This window comes from Pleurodeles waltl, chromosome 8, assembly GCF_031143425.1.
Source record: "Pleurodeles waltl isolate 20211129_DDA chromosome 8, aPleWal1.hap1.20221129, whole genome shotgun sequence".
Classification (NCBI taxonomy): Eukaryota; Metazoa; Chordata; class Amphibia; order Caudata; family Salamandridae; genus Pleurodeles; species Pleurodeles waltl.
In genome coordinates, this window is record NC_090447.1 from 345,072,232 (window position 1) to 345,095,803 (window position 23,572).

The 23,572-nt window shown below is 42.8% G+C and overlaps 1 protein-coding gene across 3 annotated transcripts in view; it reads left to right on the forward strand.

Moving 5' to 3' along the window:
- CASK (calcium/calmodulin dependent serine protein kinase) overlaps window positions 1–23,572 on the forward strand; it is a 1,258,500-nt gene that overhangs the window by 399,400 nt on the left and 835,528 nt on the right. The gene's annotated exons all lie outside the window — the stretch shown is intronic.

A 23,572-nucleotide genomic window follows, 5' to 3' on the forward strand; every position in this document is an offset into this window, starting at 1 on the left:
TTGTCAACTATGAGAAAGTGCTTCTCTTGACATGGATAGTCCCCCCCCCCTTTTTGCCTGGTATTTAATGTGGTTTCAGAGTTGTTTAGTACCCAGAGTCCATGCTCACCAAGTTCCCTGGGCCAGATCTCTTTCCCAAAACTGCTGTGATGCATTGGCATAATTTGCAACACCTTTAGCTGCCATTACAAGTGCCTAGTAAATGGTACTTAGGTACCCAGGGCATGGGGTAGTAAGGGTAGGCCCATGAGGGCCGCCGCACAAATTGTGCTACCTTCTAGGGCCATACATTCAGATGCACTCAGCACTGCCATTGCAGGCTGAGTGTCCTGATGCAATCCCAAAATGCAGACTCGACATCGCACACAGGCTGTGTGCCCTGTCCACTATGCACTTCATGCAATATAGGTAGGTCACCCCTATGGCAGGTCTTCCAGCCACTATGCTATAGTGCAGGGTCACTATACTGTATGTGTAGGTACATATATATGAGCAATATGCCCTACTGTGTCCTTCCCAAACCGAGGACATAGAAGTGAACAGAGAAGCCATTTTAAATGCATGTGCTGGGTACTGGTCAGTACGAGTTTCACAGCTACATGATGGCCACTCTGAGCTCTGGGTTGTTTGGCATCAAAGAACTCAGAATGATAAATCCAAACTGGTACCAGTATTGGATTTATTGCAGTGTACACCCAGGGGCCACCTTAGAAGTGACCCTGCAAAGCTAACCAACATCTAGCATGGTTGCTGGCCGATTCCAACCAGACTGCCACCACCAAACACGATTCTGGAACCTTGGGGTGAGAGCGCATGCTCTCTGGGTCCCAGAACAAAGCCCTTCTTGCATTGGAGGTGTCACACCTCCCTCCTCAAGAATGTGCACGGCCCTGCTGGTGAGCTTGAATGGGCTTACCACCTTTGATACTTGACCCCCAAGCCTGCTGCTTGCAGCAGATGGCCTCCCCTTTGCAAGCCTCCACTTCTGGCAGGGGCAACGGCGGGAAGACACACAAAGGACCCCTAAGGTGTTGCATGCAAGGTGACCCCCTCCATTTAATTTTCCTCCATCTTGCATGGAAAAAGTATAGCCAATCGGGTGTAGGGATGTGACCTCTGCCCACAGGAATTGGTCACATAGTGGTGTGGCCATCCTAAGGTAGGGTGACCCATTGGGCACTCATAGGTACTCTCCTAAATGCCCACTAAATACAGTATTTAGTGAGCACTCCTAGACCAGAGAGTCAGATTTCCAGGACACAAGAAGACCAGCAACAAAGTTGACCCAAGGATTGAGAATTGAAGCTCTGCTGCACCAAGAGGCAGGCTCCAAGCCCTGCCAGCTGCACCCATGACTGAACACTTGCCGCTGAGGGGTTGCTTGGACATCGGACGGACTCTAAAATCCCCCTGAGGACCTCCACACTTCTGAAAATCACTGAAGACCTCCCTCTAGAGTGAAGGTATCACTCTCCTGTAACAAAGACCAAAAGACCAGTGAAGTCCAGTTCACTGACTGTCTGCTGACCAAGGAACCGGACACTGGAGTCAGACCACATTTCACCTGATGGACCGCAAAAGACGAAGCATACAAGTATGCCACGTTTGGTGGCACTGCGACCTCCAGTGACCGAACCGTACAACAGCCCCAGGTGTACTGGTCATTCAACATCGGACTCGGAGAAGGACAGTCCACTCCAGACTGTAAAGGACCAGGACGAAGCCCCAGCCAAGGGACTTCTCACCAGAGTGCCCCTACTGACCTGCAAGCTCAAAGCAACCTGCCTCCTGCTTCCATGGGTACCTTTGTGCAAAGCTCCTGCCCACTGATTCACTCAGCACCCAGCCGCCCTGTTCCCTGTACCGAGGATCAAGCTGTGCCCTAAGGGTCCTCCACCCCTTGGGACCTCGACACTCCAAGGGGGCCCACTGGACTCAGATTGAAATCCACCTGTGCAGTGCTTTTTCAAGTGGTCCCCTGCACTGGGCTTGCACCAGATCCAATGACTTTCTGCAGCTGCTACTGCCGAAACCGGGAGCAGCCCGAACTTCTCCAGCTTGTCCACAGGGCCCACCGACAGCCTTAACCTGTCTGCAGAAGGAGACATTAGTAAACCTATTGCCTGATTTTATGTGCATTTTCAAAGTATTTTCTCCATTGATTCCTATGGCGCAAAATTACGCACAGAACTGAGACACTTTCTAAACTTAACTTAAAAAGTACTTACCCGATTTTGATGATCTTGGTCTTTTTATAAAAATCTGCTACAGAAGATTCATTAAGAGCTGTGGCACCATTGTTCCGCCATTAACTGAGTTGACTTTTAAGAAGCAGCCAGATTGGTTATCTGGGCAGAGGCTTGTCAGAAAACCTTGGATTCTCTGAAGGAAGCCATGTGCATAGCACCTGTGCTCTGGGCCCCTAATTGCTTAAAGGAATTCATTGGGCAGGCAGACTCTTCATACCATGGCATAGGGGTAGTTTTAGCACAGCTGAATGAGGAGGACCTAGACCAACCAATAGCCTTCATTAGCAGGTAACTTCCACTGGAACAGAGGTGGAGTGCCATTGAAAGAGAAGCATTTGCCGTGGTCTGGGCACTGAAGAAGCTGAGACCATACCTGTTTGGGACTCACTACTGGGTTCAGACAGACCACAGGCCCCCTCAGATAGCTCATGCAAATGGGGGGTGGAAATCCTAAACTCTTGAAGTGGTCCATCTCCCTACAGGAAATGGACTTTACAGCGGAGCATCGCCCAGGAATTGACCACGCCAATGCTGATGGTCTCTCCAGATTCTTCTGCCTTAGTGAAGAGAGCTCCCAAGGGGTTTGGTAGCTCTCCCCACTTTTAGCTGGGGTGGACGTTAGACCCAATATTCTTAGGGTGGTCTTCCCACAGCTTTTTACCTGCCTGCCTCCCTCCATTTTTCTGCTCTCGTTTTTGCTGGTTTTAGGACTCTGCAAACTTTATCACTGCTGACTAGTGCAAAAGTGCTTATGCTGTCTCCCCTAAACTTTGTAACATTGACTCCTACCTAACTGGCATATTTAATTTACCTATAAGTCCCTAGTAAAGTGCATTATATGTGGCCAGGGCCTGTAAATTAAATACTATTGGGCCTGCAACACTGATTGTGCCTCCCACATAAGTAGCCCCTTAACCATGTCCCAGGCCTGCGATTTCAAGGTCTGTGTGTGCAGTTTCACCGCCACTTCGACTTCGCAATTAAAACTACTTGCCAAGCCTTAAACCCCCCATTTTATTACATATAAGTCACCCCTAAGGTATACCTTAGGTAACCCATAGTTCATGGTGCTTGTAAATAGAGGACAGTACAAGTACTTGTAAGTTTTACATGTCCTGGTAGTGAAAAACTCATGAAGCCGTTTTTCACTATTGTGAAGCCAGCTTGTCTCGTAGGCCAGCATTGGTAATTCCTTTGTATGTTTTTAAATGGTAATTTCTGCTCTGAAAGGAGTGGCATTGTCATGTTTGGAATGGTAGTGAGAAATCATGCTTGCTGGTGAAGTTGGATTTAACATAACTATTTTAGAAATGCCACTTTAGAAACTAGGCATTTCTCTGCACTTACTGCTCTCTGTGCCTTCCAACCTGTGTCCAAACCACATCTGGTCTGTGCCTGTTGACAGCTCCCCTTGTGCTTTCCACCCACACAGCCATAGACTCAAGACACTCAGCTGCACCTGCATACAGATTGGTCTTCCTGGACATGAAGGGTGGGCTCATTTGCATTTCAGTGGGTAGTGGCTTAACCCTCACCCAAATTACTGATAGTCCCCTGCAGATCTGGCAGACAGGGCTCGGTTGAAAGGGGAATTGGTGCACTTCAAAACCACTCTTTGATGTCTCCTTCACTTCAAAGGCACATTTGGGTACATATACTGGGTTCCTGACTCCCTAAAATGAAACACTTCTGGACCTACAGCTGGACTCTGTCAGACGGACTTCAGTGCTGCCCAAAGGACTCAACAGGACTGCTTTCTTGGAAGGACTGCTCTTCTGCTTGTTGCCCTGTTGCCCCATGACTCTGGTGGATAGACTTTGCCTACCCACTAGAAGTGATCTCTAATGGCTTGTAAGCTTGCCTCCTGTTAAGAAGTCTCAGATCCATCAGAAATGTCACCTAAAGGAGAAAATCCATGCCTCAATGGGCCGCTCTGGAAAAATTGACACAACACAGTCTCGCGGCTGAAAATCGATGCAACGCCTGCAGAATCTATGCAGCACTTGTCTTGTGGCTGAAAAATTGATACAGCAGCTGCAGAATTGAAGCAGCGCCTTTTCACCGCGGTTCCATCATCGCAGCACATCTGGATTTTCCATGCATCATACCTGGGCTTCAATTTGTCATCACCCCGTATTAAGGAACCGAGTCTGTGTGTCCAGAAATTGATGCGTCTTCTTTCCTGCAAAGAAAGAATTGACGCATCAAGTCGCCTGCGCAGTAAGGAATCAAACCATCGCTTTGCTTTTCCAGCACCTCACCTCCCCTGTGGCTAGCATCGTCTGTTTTTGACGCTGTCCAGGTACTTCGTGCTAAAGTGATAGATCCATTGATTCCAATGGATTAAGATCTATTTAAACCTCTAAAAAGTGATATTTTGACCTGTGTTCTTTGGACCTTTGTTGTTTTGGTCTTGTTTTATTCAGATAAATATTATCTATTTTTCCAAACTGGTGTGGAGTATTTTTTGTGGTGTTTTCAATGTGTTTCTGTATCAGTTATTGCACTGATACTTTACTCATTGCCTCCAATGTTAGACCTGCCTGCTCTGTGCCAAATTACCAGAGGATGATCACAAGATAATTTAGGTTGTGTTGTGTCTCGCCCTGACTAGGATTGTGGTCCCTTATTGGCCAAGTTGCATACCTCTGTCAACTAAAAAAAAAAAAAAAAAATAACATTGATGAATATCAGTGCATCCCCACGTGCTTCGATACTGGATGAAGTTGAGTGGTTGAGTGTTGTGTAGTTGCAAATAGGTTCATCACCAGCTATGAGGAATCATTATGCCAAGTTTCCATGAGGAACAGGTTTCTTGTTGGTAATCATATCTGCAATCTCTGGTGTGGTTAAAGACCTGTTTGAGCAAAGTATTAGAGGCATCCATTGGGGAAGAAATCTGGACTTATGTTAGTTTGTTAAATTTACTGCTTGGCATTTACCCACTATTGTGAAGATCTTAATGGGTGAGCTCTTTAGGACTGAGAATTTAGAGGTGTCTAGGAAAGCCTCAACGTCTTTGTTAGAGAGTTACTTGAGGGTCTTTGTGTTTCATGATGTAGAAATGTAGACCACTCTATATGCGTGGTCACTATGATGAGCTTTGAACTCAGTAACATCTGTTTTAAGCAAGTATAGTGTTAAGGTCTGAAGAAAGGATGCCTATTTCCTGTTACAGTGTCTGAGTCCCCCAGATCTGAGTCCCAGCTTGTCTTGTAAATTATCTTCCTGAGGAGCAGGAGATTTAGTTGCTACATTCATGGGGACAGCATTGTGAATACTCTCTGAGGTTGTTTGCAGAGATGGTGTGTTGCTGTTATCCAAATTGTGTTTATTCAGGACACCGCAGGTTTGGTCAAGAGCACAATTGTGTTTGTCTTACAGATTTTGTGGAGGTGGCAGTGTCAAGAGTGTGTTTCAGGAAGGTCATTGTGTGGTGGCTCACATGTATATTCTCTTTATAATAATTGAATTGTTGTGTCCAGGCTTGAAAGTAGGATACAGTTCACACAAGCTCTGAAAACCTTCATTTTTTTGCTTGGATCGTTTCATCATGGTCAGTATGGGAGTTCATTGAAAGTTGTTACAGCCTTGAGGTGAGTTGTGTAGAGGGGTAAGGAAAGCTTTGCCATCTGGTCTCAGAAAAGTGGTGAATAATGGATGGTTATTGTTGTGGCAGTTAGCTGTATTTCTTGCATTCAGAAAGAGATAAAGTTGGAGTCCAATCACTAAGTTTTCCTCTGAGGACATCATGCAACCTCCCCCCACCACCACCAGGAACACTCACCTCTTAAAGAACTGGAGCCATGTCACCACAGATGACACAGTCAGAATCATGTAGACCATCCACTCAGGGTCCCCCTCAGTTGCCTGCCCTCACCGCATGTACAACCTAGGAAGCACACTGATCAGCTCCAACCTCACCACCATCACCAACTGCTCCATCCTCAGCTGAAACTTCCCTGACCGCTGGTAATTTACAGAGATCACTGCTCTTCTCAAGAAACCCTCGCCGGGCACCCAAAAATCTCAGCAGCTATAGGCCCATCTTGCTCATATAGTTCCTAGCCAAAGTCCCGGAGAAACATCAACAAGTAGCTCTCCACCCATCTTAAACAGCACCACCTCCTGACTTCACCTAGTCAGGGTTCCGCTGCAACCACAGCACAGAAACTGCCATCTGGCAGCACCAGACAACATCAGATCCATCATGGGCCAAGGAGAAACCCCCACTCTCATCCTGCTCCAACTCTCTGCGGCATTTGACACCGTCTCCCATGGCACCCTTATCACCAGACTCCAGGACCGGGGTACCCAAGAGCTTGTCTTGAATTGCATCACCTCCTTCCTCTCCAACTTGACACTAGTCAGACTCTCCACTTTCATCGCTGAACACAAGAAGCTCATTTATGATGTCTCCCAGGGCTCCTCCAGCAGCTCAACCCTGTTCAGTGTTAACATGGCACCTATTGCCCACATCATAAGAGCCCATAGCATCAACATTGTCTTCTATGCCAACAATACTCAGCTCATCCCCTCTCTCACCAACAGGAACAAAACCAACTGGTCCAACTTCACAACCTGTATCTTCATTGTGGCCAGCTGGATGCAAGAGAAATGCCTCAAACTCAAAACGGAGATCCTGATCTTCTGAACTAAGAGCTTTTCCTTGGAATCCAGCTTGTGACTACCCGACCTGGGCCCCACGCCAACCTGCACAGGCCACGCCATAAACCTAGTCTAATCCTTGATGACAAACTCATGAGGAACAAATAGATCATTGCTGTGATTGCGCCCTGCTGCCACATGCTCGGAATGTTTCGCAAGATTTTTTTAATGCCTCCTCATGCACACATGATTAATGGTCTCCCAGGCCCTCATTAGTAGCAGACTCAACTATGGCAACACACACTGCGCTGACATATCCAGCAGACTCTTGCAGAGACTCCCAAACATCCAAAGTGCTGACAGACTAATCCTAGATGTCCCCAGAAGCGCTCCCAACACTCCCTACCTCACTGAACCACACAGGCTACCCATCCAGAAACACTGCAAATTCAAGCTGCTCATCCACGCTGATAAGGCCCTGCACAACACAGAACCAGCGTACCTCAACAAATAACTCCAACTCTAACAAATCTCCAAACAGCTACGCTCCACCTCTCTCCCACTCACAAATCCTCCACATCTGCAGAAGCAATACAGAAGGGTGCACGTTCTCCTTCATTGCCTCCAAAAACTGGAACTGACTTCCTCTACACATCAGGACTGCTACTCCACTTCTCAACTTCCGCAAGAAATTGAAGATCCGACTGTTCAACTAGGAGCAAAGCTGGGCCTGCACTCCAGCATCTGGATACCCTCACGGGTAATAAGCTGCGTAATGCAAATCTACATAACAAAACAAAAAATGTGGAAATGATTGTCCCAAGTAACTCTATCCATTATGAAAGGATGAAAACCATGAGAGACCAGAAACCAATAAACCAAAGACATAGCACGATGAAGTTGGATTAGCCACAGTGTCAGAAGCAGCAAACAGGTTCAAACGAACTAAAAGAAGACTCTTTAGCATAACTAGGGGAGTTAATGTGGTGTAATACAGCAAATTCTGAACTGTTTGCAGCATGATTTAAGGTGAGGGAGCCAATAGTAGATTTTAAAGAAGGTTGTGAGATGGTGACAGAAGTGTCATTCTGAGTGTTTTGAAAGATACCAGAGGAGTGAAATAGAATGATTAACCCGAAACTCAGACCCTGATAACATTTCATAAGTAAGGAAAAAATAAGTGCCTTTTTTTAATGAATTGTGGCGGGATCAGAAGAAAGTCAAAGATAAAGAATGTTTTGACAAAAAGTAGGAGGATGAAGTTGGGTGGTATGTGAATCAGCCAATGGATCAGTTGAGGGGCAGTAGTGCTATGCCGTTTCAGAAGGGCAGATATGTCAGATTTGTTGATGAGTGAAGGGTACTAAACTATCAAAGGATGATATAGAGATGTTAGAGGAGAAACAGTAGAAAATGCAGTGTAGAAAATCTGTTTTAGGCTGAGAAACTGGGAGACCTAAAAGAGATCTCAGGCAATGGGACAGTGAAACACCTAATTAAAAAAAGTAACTAAAGAGATGGAAACATGATTTAGTTTAATATTCTAAAGCATGTAGAAGAGAAGAAATGGGGATGCAATTGGAGATAGTCTTTATTGCTCCAGAGGTGTCCATTGTTATGCAAAATAAATCATGAAATACAGACAGAGGTTTGGTTTCCTAGCATGAGTTGAATATTTTAATGTCTGCAGTAGTGACTTTGGCTTACATTTAAGCAGATGGAGGAGGCCAAAGTGGATGGGTCAGCATTTTGTTTATCTCTATCAAATAAAAGTGAAGTCTAAGGTGTAAGAAAAGGAACACAGAAAGAGCTAATGATCAGATATGGAGGGGGAAGAAAGAAAGAAAGAATGGTATAGAGTGGGAAATAAGGTTGAGTGTAGCCACATGTGTTTGGGGTAACGCTCCAGGTGATATGATCAGGAATTTTAGGAAAACCTGAATGGGCATGTCACATTAGGAGTTTAGGTTGCAAACACCTAGTTATAGAAGAGTAAAGCAGGAGAAGGGTATTAGTAATACTTTGTTGGACATTACACAATGGAATGAGAGAAGACCAAAGGGACATTTATTAAGGAGAAACTAGAGTAAGGGAAAATAAAGCAAGTGAAGTGAAATTCGTAAGATAGAATAGCCTGATGTTGTCCAAGGTGGAATAAGATATTCTTCTCTGTACCTCATCCTGCACTGTAGTGGGGAGAGGAGGGGAGAAAGGCAAAGGTTGACTGTGAGTGTAGCAGCAGGAGAGGTGGTTGTCAGAGCAGTACGTTTGACAGTTATGTTAGTAGAAACTGCAGTGAAGAGAAACTGTAGATTTAAGTCTAGAAGAAAACTAATGGTGACTTAATAAGGATGTATTAAAAGAAGTGCCATCTAATAATGTAAGGATTATTTTCCTTGTATTATGTATATATAGTGTGCTTCTAAAGGTGATGAACTAATGTTGTTTCCTTCTCTTTAATATTTGTCTGCTAGAATATATCTCCAAATGTATCTCCATGAGCAGTATTTAGATTTTATCTAACTTAACTTGATTTACTTGGAATCCAACTTGATATTTTGCTAAAAGCAGTAACTTAGTTATACATGCATATTTTTTGTATAAAATAAATGCCTTTATTTCAGTTTTTCAAGTTGGATAAAACGTGGTTTGTTTTACTAAGACTGCTCAGTTTGTTAATTGCTAATGTTCCAAGAGATATTTTTAAAGAACTTTTATTCTTGACTTGGCTTTTTATTATGGTTTTTTGTCACTGGTGGAATGAAGTATTAAGTCATAAGATTGGTGTTGGATGGTCAGATTTTCCGTTGTCAGTAATCAATGATTTGTCACATGGGATGCTTCAGGGGACTTTCCTTCACTGTGCTGGGGGACTTCAACATCAACAACCAACCCTCGGGTAGAGGAGGAGCCTCTGTCCTATATAGCTCACAATTTCCCTAGAGCATGGCATGCTTCAGGGGACTTTTCTGACCTGTGCTGGGGAACTTCAATGTTCAGCAACCCTCAGGGAGAGGGGGAGGCAATGTGGTTTATGGTGTGTACTTTTTTCCCTGCAACGCAGGACGCAAGCAAGTGAAAACTGGGCCAAGAGCAGTCTAGTGTGTGTTCAGAAGACCCTGAAGGAGGCTGGTCTGGGCGCCCCTCTTGGCCCCCTTCTTGTCAATAGGGTTACTTGTGGACTGTAATTATGGATCAGAGGAGAGCCACAACATTGAACAAACGTGATAAGTATCAACTGCTGGCAAACTCTATAACCAAATGTTTTTAACTAATGGTATGGGTATGATTTACTCAGATTGAGTGCCTGGAAGAAATGTTGGGGGTGCAAACGCGCCTGGTCCTTAGTAAGTAAACTTACAAGGGGGCGCGTATAGGTCAATGAACCTTTTGAATCACATGGAGTATCCTAGTCATGCAGCAAATACCCTCTCAATAATCAACATCAATAATCAAGAAACATTCTATAGAAAAACAACTCTAATACATCTTCCATGAATAACCACAACTCGGTAAAGGAGTTAATCAAGTTTTATTTCCCTATTGATTACAATACTAATTCATTGGTTAGCTCAATCTTTATTCAATCAACTCAATTTTTGGTTTGTTAATTGTAACGCGAATGACGTAGTCAAACAGAACTTGAAGGAAAACGTGCTTGAATAAAAACCAATAAAGATTCCAGCATCAATAGCAGAGTTCAGCAAATAGCTAGTCAGTCATTTGTCACTGTCAACCGTCACCCCTAGGAAGCCTACCTAACCAAGATTAGCATTAGCATGTGGGGCTTCATGCAAAACAATTTAGAGAAAAAAACGTGAATTTGGAAAACATCTTTCTAAGTGAAAATCTATAAAGCAGCGCAATTGGTACCTAGAAGAAAAGGCACAAGCTAGTCAGTCACATTTTCATAGCTACCTATCCACAGAATGGATCAGCAACAAAGTAAATCTTCGTCTTCAGGTCAACAATTAGTCAGCCACGCATCAGGCTCACAGAGTATGAGCCCAATAACAGAACCTCGGACAGCGTCTCCTGACGTCATCAATTCTCCCCTAGCATCTGAAGTTTTAGCCCCTTGTCATGACTTTTTATTATTGTCTCCCAGTCCTTCCCCCCCCTAATTCCTAATAGGTCAGTCAGCAGATATGACTTTAAACTATAGTATTTGTTTACCAAATCTACAAATTTCAATATTAGTCTTTTCACAAGATGTGGATTGCTTCGCCATACGATGTCCTCATTATCCGGCTCTTCAGGTATCGAAATGTTTGCATGTTCCTCTTCAGTCAGTGCCTCTTTTGTTCAAGTCGTGGGAAAGTACATTTAGCCTCCTCTATACATAATTGTATCAAATTGTCTTCATCATCTCCTGTCTGCCGGTACATTTCAGAAAATTCTAGCTAAGCAACTTTAACATCGGGTGGATCAAGGACAGTTCATGCATCCAGTTTCTTGCAATGCGTTCAGTGATTCAGCTCTTCGTATAAGAGGCCTAGGAAGACTAGACCTTTATTTCAGCTAAGTTAGCACTGCGAGTTAATGTAAAACATAGGTTATACATCTCATTATTATTGACATATTACTACATTATTCTTATATATTTTTCGTTATTTCACACAGTTTCAGTTATTTTAGTACAACATCGTTTAAATGGCTGCCATGCCCCGAGGGCACATTTTCACACGTACACATTATTTTCTCTACGATTAATTTCTCTACGACTTTTCATTATTTAAAACACATAAATATCATTAATAATTTTCTTAATTAGCATATCTGCTTCAACAGTCCCTCCTCTGATGACTAAATATGTCATCACACCTTTCTTTACCATCATTTTACAATTCTGTCTCTGATGTATTTTGCCTTCTCAAATTGTCCCTATATATTCTTCCCCTGGGTTGTTCTTCCCTCCTCTGATTGTTTTTGGACCTTTTTAATTTTATCTTTTGCCATAATTTACATATGCCCCATAATCCTAATATACAAGCAATCACAATTAATATTCCCTGTACAATTTTCAATAATACCCCATTCCAAATTTGACTAAACCAATTACCTACTGAAGCAAATCCTTTTCCAACCTTTTCCCAAACCCCTGGTTCCTTCAACTCTTTCAAATCCTTACCTGAATTAGTTAAGTTAGTTAGTGTGTCTCTTATCTCCTTATCATTAACGGGAATATATGAACAGCAATGTCTAGCATTAATAATCCTACAGACTCCGCTGTCTTGCGCTAAAAGTATGTCTAAAGCAAGCCCATTTTGAAGCGCCTTAGCTCTGTCCGCAGCTATTTCAGTGTCTAACAGGAGTATTGCCCCTGTAAAATTTGTCAGCATGTTATCCACAATAGTAGACAACTTCTGTATCTTGATTGCATTTAAAATAACTCCTACAGAAGGAATTACTGCACCAAAAATGTCTCCCACAATTGCAGAAGAGGTTTCCCTCCTCTCTCGCTTATGATGTAATTTAGTCACTTTTGGAAATTTCTTTAGACCATCTATCTGATAGATTTTAGGGAAAACTATCCCCAAATAACATGTCCCATACCATCCTCCAGGAAGACAGTAATAAGCATTAAGTCCACAAATATGGTAAATCCCAGGAATCGCAGGGTCCTGACCATTCAGCATAAAAGTTCATTTACTCTGAAACAAAAACACATGCCTACATTCACTCGTTCCCACAACTAAAGTGTCCGTGTGATTTTGGCCTATATACACACACAAAGCTTCCCTACATTTAATAAATCTAAAGCTAACTTCCCTTGTGTTTTAATAGCAGGCTAAGCAGAATTATTCTTATAAGTCTTTTTCTCTAGTTCCTTTTCTAACTTCTCTTTCAATGCTTTTCTCCTGTCGTCAGTTTGCTCTTTAAAGCTTTTCTCGAAAGGTGTAAGCAAACATGTTAAGTTATTCCTGTGCGCGTACGCAGTGCCAGATGTTAATGTTAGTTCAAAGAAGCCTGTAAGTAATACTATATCATGTTCTTTAGCTATTTTACTCAAATATCTAATAGGAACAAATGAAAACACTAAATCATAATTGGAATAAAAGTATTGTATAATACTCTTGGTTATAAAATCTTGTTAGTAGCAAACTACAGCTTATGCCATATGTTAATGGCAGACTATGGTACGTAACCCCTTCTTCCACTGAGGAAGGAATTTGCATACACACAAGACAATTCTTTGCATCCATCGTCTCAACATACTCACTCAACAAGCGATAGAAAACATTAGTAGAAAGCTCTCCTTGAGCATTAGTATAATCATACAAATATTTCTCGTCTAACTTAAACCTCCCTAAAGCTGTTAGTGTAGTAGTTTCAGGAACAGAAGCAATAGTAGCCTTTTTTTCATATCATGAATAGACATTCCTACAATCATTATTATGAACATTATTCCACACATGACTACCACTCGAACACTCAAATACCTACAATACCTAACATTTCTAACTTGGTTATTTAGCTCAGCCTTGATCTGTAAAGAATCAGAAAGCAGAAGTAGCTCTTAGATAAAAAATAAAAAAATAAAAAATGAAGAAAAATATTTTGCTTTCTCACAATTCAGTTTCAGATCCAGGAACCTTTTTTCCTTAGTCAAAATCGATTACCATCTTGTCACAACCGGTTTCACTTGTCATATCAGGTTATCAGTGTCTCTTTCAGATTTAATTTCAACTGTCTCCTTCTTAGTTTTCTTTAGATTAGCTCAACAACCCAGTCCTTTGATCGCCTTCAGGTTACATCAAAGTATTGACGCAGAACTTCTCTATCAAAACAAAAGGACATAGACTTGTGTCTGCATATGCCCACTCAGGACCTGCGTATCTTCGACTTGCTAGTCTCTTTCTTTTCAACCTACGTTCACCACCTAATTCTCCCTCACTCAGTTCTTCCTTTCTTGTAGTATCCACTTCTTCTATTGTTTCATTTATGACCAATTCTTTCTTCTTTCCAATCTGTGACTTAGGCCAATTATCTCCTTTTCTCGTTCCCTCTGTCAGTATTCTCCTCAGGATTGGACTCTTTTCCTTTTCTTTCTCTGTGGTGTTTTCTCTTGATGGACTTGCAGGGGGTCCAGGAGGAGTCAAATCACCTTGACTTTGATCCGACTCAACACTTTTACCCTCTCTATCTGGCACTGGTTCTGACTGTTTTTCAGCAACGTCTGCTTCTGGGAGAACCTACACTGAACTAGGCTCTCCTGCTTTATCTGTTGAGACAGGTTCTTGCTCATCCCCCTGTAATTCTTCACCTTCGTCTCTTACAGGAGTGATAGACCCATCTTCCACAAGTTCAGACTCAACTTCAGGTTCTATCGGCTCTTGTTCTGGTTCAGGTGTAGTTACCAGTTTCGCTGTTGTTGGTACACTCAACAAAACTTCTTCATGTTCTTGAGGACACACTACTCTCTTTGTATGACTTGCGTGTATCCAGTTAGGGAGTTCTATACACTTCACAGCCGTTGTTGTCGTTAGCACCACCTGGTAAGGACCCTTCCAACGCGGTTCCAAACAGGTCTTGCGAACGTGCTTTTTGATGACGACCCAGTTTCCGGCTCTCAGATTGTGACCTGAGTCATGGATGGGTGGCAGAGTAGTGGCCTGCACCTGCTGAGAGAAAGAGCGAACCACATCAGCCAGACCCTTGCAATAGTCCAACACCATATCATCTGCAATATTGACAAGTGCATTTGCTAGAACTGCTGGCAATCTCATTGCTCTGCCCATGAGGATTTCATGGGGCGACAGGTATGTTTCTCATGGACATCAACACCAACGGTAATGCATCTGGCCATTTCAGATTGGTAGCGGCATACATCTTGGCATCTTGGCAATTCTTGATTTCAGAGTACCATTAATTTGTTCCACTAGTCATGATGCTTCAGGGCTATAGCTACAATGCAACTTCTGCTCAATGTTTAGTGCTGCACATAAAAGTTTAATCACCTCGTTATTGAAGTGAGTTCCCTTATCTGATTCTAAAGAGATTGGGAATCCTAAATGTGGTATTAACTCTCTAAGTAACAGCTTTGCTACTGTGAGACTGTCATTCCTTCGTGTGGGGTATGCTTCAATCCAGTGACTAAAGACACACAATTACCAACACATACTTCAGACCACCACATGCAGGCATCTCAATGAAATCCAATTGCATTCTGCTGAATCGACCTCCTGCTCTTCCAATGTGGCTCAAATTCACTACAGTCCCTTTTCCCATATTTTGTTGCTGACAAACTATGCATCAATGACACACTGCTTCTGCTGCTTGCCTGAATTTAGGATTGAACTAATCCATTTTGAACAATCTAACCATGGCATTCCTTCCAATATGTGCCTGCCCATGGTAATAACAGGCCATCTGAGACAATAAGCTATTAGGCAAGACCATTTGACCCTCTTCAGAAACCCAAATTTCATCAGGTCTTTGGACGCATTTTGGTTTTACCCAAAGTCGTTTCTCCTCCTTGTCTCCATTCTCTTGCAGTGTTTTCAATTCTTCTAGAGTATCAATCACTTTTAATGCAAAACTTGTACAGGCAGCATCTTCTTCAGGCATCAATTCCCACTTATCTTTAAACGCTATACAGTTCAATGCGCAAAACCTTGCGACTTGATCCGCATATCCATTTCACAATGGAATGGAATCCTGTGACTTTTGATGTGTACTGCATTTTACCACTGCAATCTCTTCAGGTAACTGCATTGCGTACAACAACTCTTTTCTCTTGTCGCCATTTCTAACTGGTGTACCAGTTGAGGTCAGGAAACCTCTTTGCGACCACATTTGACCAAAATCATGAACAATTCCAAATCCATACTGACTGTCCGTATAGATTGTGACTGTCTTGTAGATACATGGCATGCCCTAGTAAGAGCCACCAATTGTGCAGAATATACACCTCGAAGCCAAGAAGCTTCTAGTGTGCTTGTGATTGTACATACTGCATATCTTGCTCTCAATGTCCCTGTCCCATCTCTGAGTCGTGAACCATCAACTAAAACAATTTTGTCATTTTCCTCCAATCGTCGGTTCCTAATAACAGGCCTTGGTTTTGTACACAGCTCAGTTACCTCAAGACAATCATGCTCAATGTCTTCTTCTTTTTCAATTTTGACAGTATCACTTGGAAGCAATGTTGCTGGATTTAACTCTGTACATCTTTTCAATGTGACATTTGGAGCACCCAATATGCTCGTCTCATACCTTGTCAGTCTTGCACCAGTCAAATATTGCGTTTTCGTCCTGGTCAGTAAGATTTCAACAGAATGTGGTACCATTACCCTCAAAGGGTATCCAACGACTACCCCCTCACATTGAGAAAGGCTTTGACCAACTGCGGCTACTGCACGCAGACAACCTGGTAAAGCTGCTACGACTGGGTCCAAGGTAGTTAAAAAATAGGCTACTGGGCGATAAGCACCTCCATGGACCTTTGTCAGAACAGGCATCACATTCATGACAAAACAATATGAATGGCTTTGTGTAATCAGGCATTCCCAACGCTGGAGCTCTGCACAAACTCTATCTCAATTCAGTGAATGCTTTCATCTGATCCTCATCTAAGGTAATGGGGTCTGTGACATCCTTGGTGTCAGCTGTTGCAATGGTTTGTCAATCTCAGCAAAATTCGGGATCCACTGTTGACAATAGCCTGCCATTCCCAAAAACATTCTGACATCTCTCTGTGAAGTCGGAGGACTTCTCTGCAAAATCATGGTAATTCTCTCCCTGGAGATTCTCCTTAACCCTTTCTCAATCTGTTGTCCCAGATATTTCACTGGTTTCTGATAAAACTGCAGTTTTACAGGTGACACCTTATGTCCGAACATTCCCAAATGATTCAACAGGGCAATCGAGTCGTACTTACACTCGTCCCTTGTCTTGGATGAAATCATTAAATAGTCAATGTACTGCACTAGAGTTGATTGGTATGGTAGTTCTAATGACTCCAAGTTCTTTTTCAGGATCTGATTAAACAAGGATGGTGACTCCGGATACCCTTATGGAAGCCTGCACCAGCTGTGACTCGGTCTAGGAATTTGAAACAAAAAAGAAACTGACTATCCTCATGAAGAGGCACAGAAAAGAAAGCTTGTGACAAGTCAACCACTGTGAACCACTCTGTATCGCAAGGAATCTGAAACAGTATCACTGCTGGATTTGGCACCACTGGACTACACTTGACTGCCATGTCATTCACCTTTTGCAAATCTTGCACAATGCGCACTTTTCCACACGGCTTTTCTTTAATCAGTGAATTGCATGGACTGCTCAACACTTCTTTCAGAACCCCTTGTTTTAGAAAATCTCCAGTTATTTGCACCACTTTCATCAGGACATCCTGTGCCATGTTATACTGTGGAAGTTGCGGGAATTCTACATTTGGCTTCAACGTAATCTTAATTGGTTCCACTCCTTTAATCAAACCCACTTCTTTTCCTGTCCGGTCCCACACATCTTCCTGCACTGTTCCTTGAAAATCTGCATGCAATTCTCTAACAGTAAACATTGTGAAAAACTTGATCAGTGGGTATTCCTCATTAACATCGTTAACCATTGTCCCTGACACCTGTTCTTCTTCTTCATCACTATTAGCTTGTACTTCTATCCCAGTGTCTGAGCAATTGATGGAGCATTTTGTCTTACATAGTAAGTCCCTTCCCAGTAGAGATACTGGACTTGAGTCGCAGACCACAAACCTATGCAGTCCCTGAAAGTTACCAATATCAACATGCACTGGACCTGTGATTGGATTTGTCAACTGTCTGTTCTCCACTACCATGACTTGAACTGTTCTGCCTGAAAGAGGTAAATTTGGAACTTCTGCACTTCCCACTGTAGAGCGCGTAGCTCCTGTATCCACCAAGAATGAGACCTTGTAACCCATCACCTTTCCTTTCACAAAAGGTCCTCTCTGATTTACTTCTACGGATGCTGCAAGCATACACGGTCCTTCATCCGAACTGTCACTCATCCATTCTTCGTTTATTTCATCTTCACTATAAAATGGAAATTGGTGTACTGTCAGTACTTCTGTCTGTTTTCTGACCTGTGACCTGCTGAGTAAGCATCATCTGTTGCTGTTCCATCGGGGCTTGAGGTATCTGCATTTGCTGTCGAGGTACCATAGGAACCTGCTACTGTATCGGTTGCAACTGTGTTAGTTGTCCACGCGGCACTTGCACCTGCAGCATGGGTTGGAAATTTTGCACTCAGCTCTGAAAGTTTGGAATAAATCCTCTCATTCTTGGGATTTTCACAGTTTGAAATGTACTGACATCACCACCTTGCTAAACTACACCCTCCTGCACATCAATGGACACTCCTGCTTCCAGTTTCCCACGTTTCCGCACAAATGACACGGTAACATCTTTTTCACCCCCTGCATGTCGTTCTGAACTACCACAGTACCCAAATCCGAACCACGAGTTATGTTGACTCCACGACCTCTACCTCTCATCTGAGGCTGGAATGACAGTTCCCTGCTGCTGCGGCATCTGTTGCACTAAAGCTCCTTGCACTCCTGTCTGAGCTGCCTTTTATTTGCATCACCATTGCTTTCTCCTTCAATTTTTTCTGCTTCAATTCAATCTCATCACTACAGTATTTTGCATTTTGCAACACCTCATCAATCTGCTTTGCCTGCCAGCAAATCAATTGACTCTTAAGAATCTGTCCTACATCTAGTCTTAATCCTTCAACAAATCAGAACATAAAATGCAGCATGTCTTTTGGCTCAATTGCTTCCTTACCACTGTACTCTTTAAATGCTTTCAGCAATCTCTCATGGTAGGTTTGTATCGACTCCTTAGCCTCTTGCACTGTTCTGACAATTCTCTGCCAGTCAGTATTTTTAGGCAAAATTCTTGTCTTCGGGAACTCGAGCACCTTATAATAATGTTTCATCACCTCAGGTGATGGTGCACCTGTAACTCTATCCCTTTCCGGTTCACTTGTTGGCCAATCCACTGCTCTCTTACACTCGACCCACAAATCAGCCGGAAACACTATCTCCAACAATGTGTTTAAGTCTTCCCACAGACATTTAGAAAGTTTCACAAACATGTCTGTCTGCTGATACCACTCAGCAGGTTTTGGGTAATCATTTGTAAATGAAAATAGATCACTTCTGTGCCATGGGACAGGAACAAATTGCCCTCCTGGAATTTCCCTCATTGGAAGCATCTTCACTGATTCCCTTTCTTTCTGAACATCTTCAGACCCTTCTTGTGAATCTCGTTTTCACTTATCCTTCTTCTTTGCCCATCTACTTTCCCACTTTTGTAACGCTCCCCAGATCTGAGCACTCTGCAACAATTCTTTTAAGTGAGCCTTCATTCCTGCCGATCTCATCTGCTCAAAATCCTTTGCCTCAAAATCTAACCTGTAACTTTGTTTCAAGTGTTTTGTTTTCTCAATCTCAATATCATGTTTTTCTGCCAATTTCTGATGTATTTTACTCACTTCCCTTGTTATTCTTGGGCACAAGTACCTCAGCTCTTCAGTGTAGGATTCTAACCTGTTTACTCCCATCGTTCCCTCAACTAACTCTGTTGCTTCTGTAGATAGCCTTACACGATTTATCTGCTCTTCACCCTTGGATGTATTTTGAGGTGTATTTAAACTGTCCAGCCATTCACTCAATTGTTGAGCTATCAATCCCTGTAATGAGATGTTACTTGCATTTGGTACTGGTACCTGCTGCATCGCTGCACCTGGAGTTTGCGGCGTAAAGATTTTCAACCCTTGACTCGCACTCTGGCCATTTACTGTATCTGGGAGCGGTACAAGTGGACTAAGATCCACCAACGGTCTAGATTCATTAAAAGTCCGACTCACAGATGACACCATCTGTATAGGTTCACTCACTCCCCTCCTCACGAGACTCTGCGACATTTCATGCTGATCTCCTGCACTCACTTTCTTTTGTGCAAATAAAGGTACCGCCGGACCAACAGTAATCGGTAGCAGTATCGCATCTGGGGCTGCTCTGACACTTGCACCTTGTGGAAAATTTACTCCCATAGCCTGATTCATCACTGGTCTGACATCTGATTGTATCCCTGTTTTTGGCATAAACTTCGGCAAACCCTGTGGCGGCGCCGGAGGCAATAACATTGGAGTTGGCTCAGTCTGAGCTACCATTGGCCTCGGAAGCACTTGTTCCGTGGGCACCACTAAATTCGAAATTGTCTCCAGAACTGGTACGTCTGGATAAATTCTCTGTATCGAGGGCGGATGCACCTGAGCTTGGACCACAGAAGTAGTCCCTGCGTTAGGAGTACTCTGTGCTACCCCTTGTTCCTGTCCATTATCAGTCTGCACTGGTCCCACTATCCCCGATGCCTGTATTGGAACAGTTGGGGCAGACCCAATACTTGTACCCCCTGGATGGGTCACACATGGCGGTGGTCGTTCCCTCAACTGCTGTGTAATAAGGTCCTCGACATCTGAATCTTCATCGTCTACATAAGGCTTTTTCTTTTTCTCTTTTTTTGTGCTCTCATCACTGCTAGTAGCATCTTCCTTCTCTGTCTCATCTTCTTCTGTGATGGTAGGAGAAATGTAATTCCCTGTAAAGTCTCTGCTCTCCACCTTTTCTGTTCCCAATCCCACCTAGCTTCTGCTAAGGATTTCTCCACTCTCTTCATTCTCCTCTTGAATTTCGTCTCTTGTTGTTTTCTGGCTACTAGCTCCCAAACCGCTAAAGCCTCTATCTGTGCTGGTCTTAGTAATGGTTTTGTCTCATATAGTGCCATTCGCAATTCATCCAAAATTCTCAAATTAAATGTTCCATGCTCTGGAAACGCTAAAGCTCCTAACTTCTTTGACATCTTACACCACTGCTTCAACCAAAGACATGGTGCGACACCTCGCTCCTCCATCTCAATGTACGCCGGAGAATTTTCCGGTGGGGTTGGCCCCCCCTCTGACACCTTAATATAAGAATCACCCTTCATCGCACTTCTAAATGCCTTGAAAAACTTCATTTTGTCTATTGTATTTACTTTGATTCAATAATGAAATTACTTTTACTCCCAAGATTCCTTTCACCCGCTTACTCAACCAATTGCCTCTTATGGACGGCTGCCAATCCGCTCGCAACTCTTTTTACTATCCAGCCTATCCCATCGAGGCACACTCTGACGTCACACTCACACACTGCGGCTGACAAAGTCTTGTGGCTTGTCCTCCTAAACTTCAACTCACACAACTAATGCAAATATTGCGAGCACTTTAACCAAATACCAATAACTAAAACAAACCTGCTGGTTTACTACAGGAAGGTACACAATCACTTCAGAGACTTTACATATTTTCACTAATGGCCCTTTCGCTCATATAGCTATTCCTCTTTCTCAGTCTCCCACTTTCGCAAGCAAAATTCCTCCCGTAAATTTCACTCTCAACTGATCAATGGGTCTGTCCTGGTGCACATAGGACTCGCCAAATCTCAGTCGAAAAATGTATCTTACTCGATTAACGCACACACCGACTTGTTGAGCACGACAGATTACAACATATAACCAAGTGTCTCCTAGACTCGTCAATATACTCCGGAGTCTTAGACCACGCAGGGTCCGTACATCACCAACAACCACGTGGATAATTTTTTCGCGTAAAGCACCACACACATATGAAGTTTGACGACTTCCCTACTCATAATGCGGAGTACGCACACTTCTACTAACCTCAGCTGGAATACGCAGACTCCCTACTTTACCTCACATACATCACAATTCACCTGCGAAATGCTTAAGCCTTTGCAAGCGCAACCTACCCCTTTCATACTACCACAAGAACACTGAGAACATACTCATCTGTACTAGCGGGGTCCAAGATCTGGGAAAGTCATTTCTGGGCTTAAGGGGACATCATCTTTGCTACAATTGCCATTTCAGAAAAACAAAATTCAAACCTCATAAAAATACAAACAACTAACCCTAACTCAAACTACCACCATATCCAGTATTTACTACATAACTAGTTCTCCAAGGAAACTAACCATCAAGCTGCTACCAAAAACTGCAAGCGCGCCTAGTCCTTAGTAAGTAAACTTACAAGGGGACGCGTATAGGTTGATGAACCTTTTGAATCGCATGGAGTATCCTAGTCATGCAGCAAATACTGTCTCAATAATTAACATCAATATTCAAGAAACATTCTACAGAAAAACAACTCTAATCCATCTTCCACGAATAACCACAACTCGGTAAAGGAGGTAATCAAGTTTTATTTCCCTATTGATTACAATACTAATTCATTGGTTAGCTCAATCTTTATTCAATCAACTCAATTTTTTATTTGTTAACTGTAACGCGAATGACATAGTCAGTCAGAACTTGAAGGAAAACATGTGCTTGAGTAAAAACCAATAAAGATTCCAGCATCAATAACAGAGTTCAGCAAATAGCTTGTCAGTCATTTGCCACTGTCACCCGAAAACATCTTTCAAAGTGAAAATCTATAAAGCAGCGCAGTTGGTACCTAGAAGAAAAGGCACAAGTTAGTCAGTCACATTTTCTTAGCTACCTATCCACAGAATGGATCAGCAACAAAGTAAATCTTCGTCTTCAGGTCATCAATTAGTCAGCCACGCATCAGGCTCACAGAGTATGAGCCCAATAACAGAACCTTGGACAGCGTCTCCTGACGTCATCAATTCTCCCCTCGCATTTGAAGTTTTAGCCCCTTGTCATTACTTTTTATTATGGTCTCCCAGTCCTTCCCCCCCTAATTCCCCATTGGTCGGTCAGTCAGTCAGCAGATATGACTTTAACCTATAATATTTGTTTACCAAATCTACAAATTTCAATATTAGTCTTTTCACAAGATGTGGATTGGTTCGCCATACGATGTCCTAATTATCCGGCTCTTCAGGTATCGAAATTTTTGCATGTTCCTCTTCAGTCAGTGCCTCTTTTGTTCAAGTCCTGGGAAAGTACATTTATCCTACTCTACACATTATTGTATCAGATTGTTTTCATCATCTCCTGTCTGCCGGTACTTTGCAGAAAATTCTAGCTAAGCAACTTTAACATCAGGTGGATCAAGGACAGTTCACGCATCCAGTTTCTTGCAAAGTGTTCAGTGATTCAGCTCTTCGTATACAAGGCCTAGAAAGACAAGGCCTTTATTTCAGCTAAGTTAGCACTGCGAGTTAATGTAAAACATAGGTTATACATCTCATTATGACATGTTACTACATTATTCTTATATATTTTTCGTTATTTCACACAGTTTCAGTTATTTTAGTACAACATCGTATAAATGGCTACCATGCCCCATAGGGCACATTTTCACACGTACACATTATTCTCTCTACGATTAATTTCTCTACGACTTTTCATTATTTAAAACACATAAACATCATTAATAATTTTGTTAATTAGCATATCTGCTTCAACAGGGGCCACCCAGAAAGCTCTTCCACAAGCTCTTGCCATCCAACCAGATTCTTTGATTGATTGCTCCCACAGTCTGTACAATCAGCAAAATCACGCTTTTGGGCCCCTGACCCATCTACCTCCTCCTCCCTATGTCTTAACCCATGTGCCCTTAAGGCCACATTATGAATTGATGTTGAAGCTAGTCAGCTACATATAAATTAATGTGTAGGGTCTCCACCCACTAAGAAAACAAAGGGTACCCCTCGTTCCCAAAATACTTACACAAAAAGATTGTCCAGTCAGCCGGAA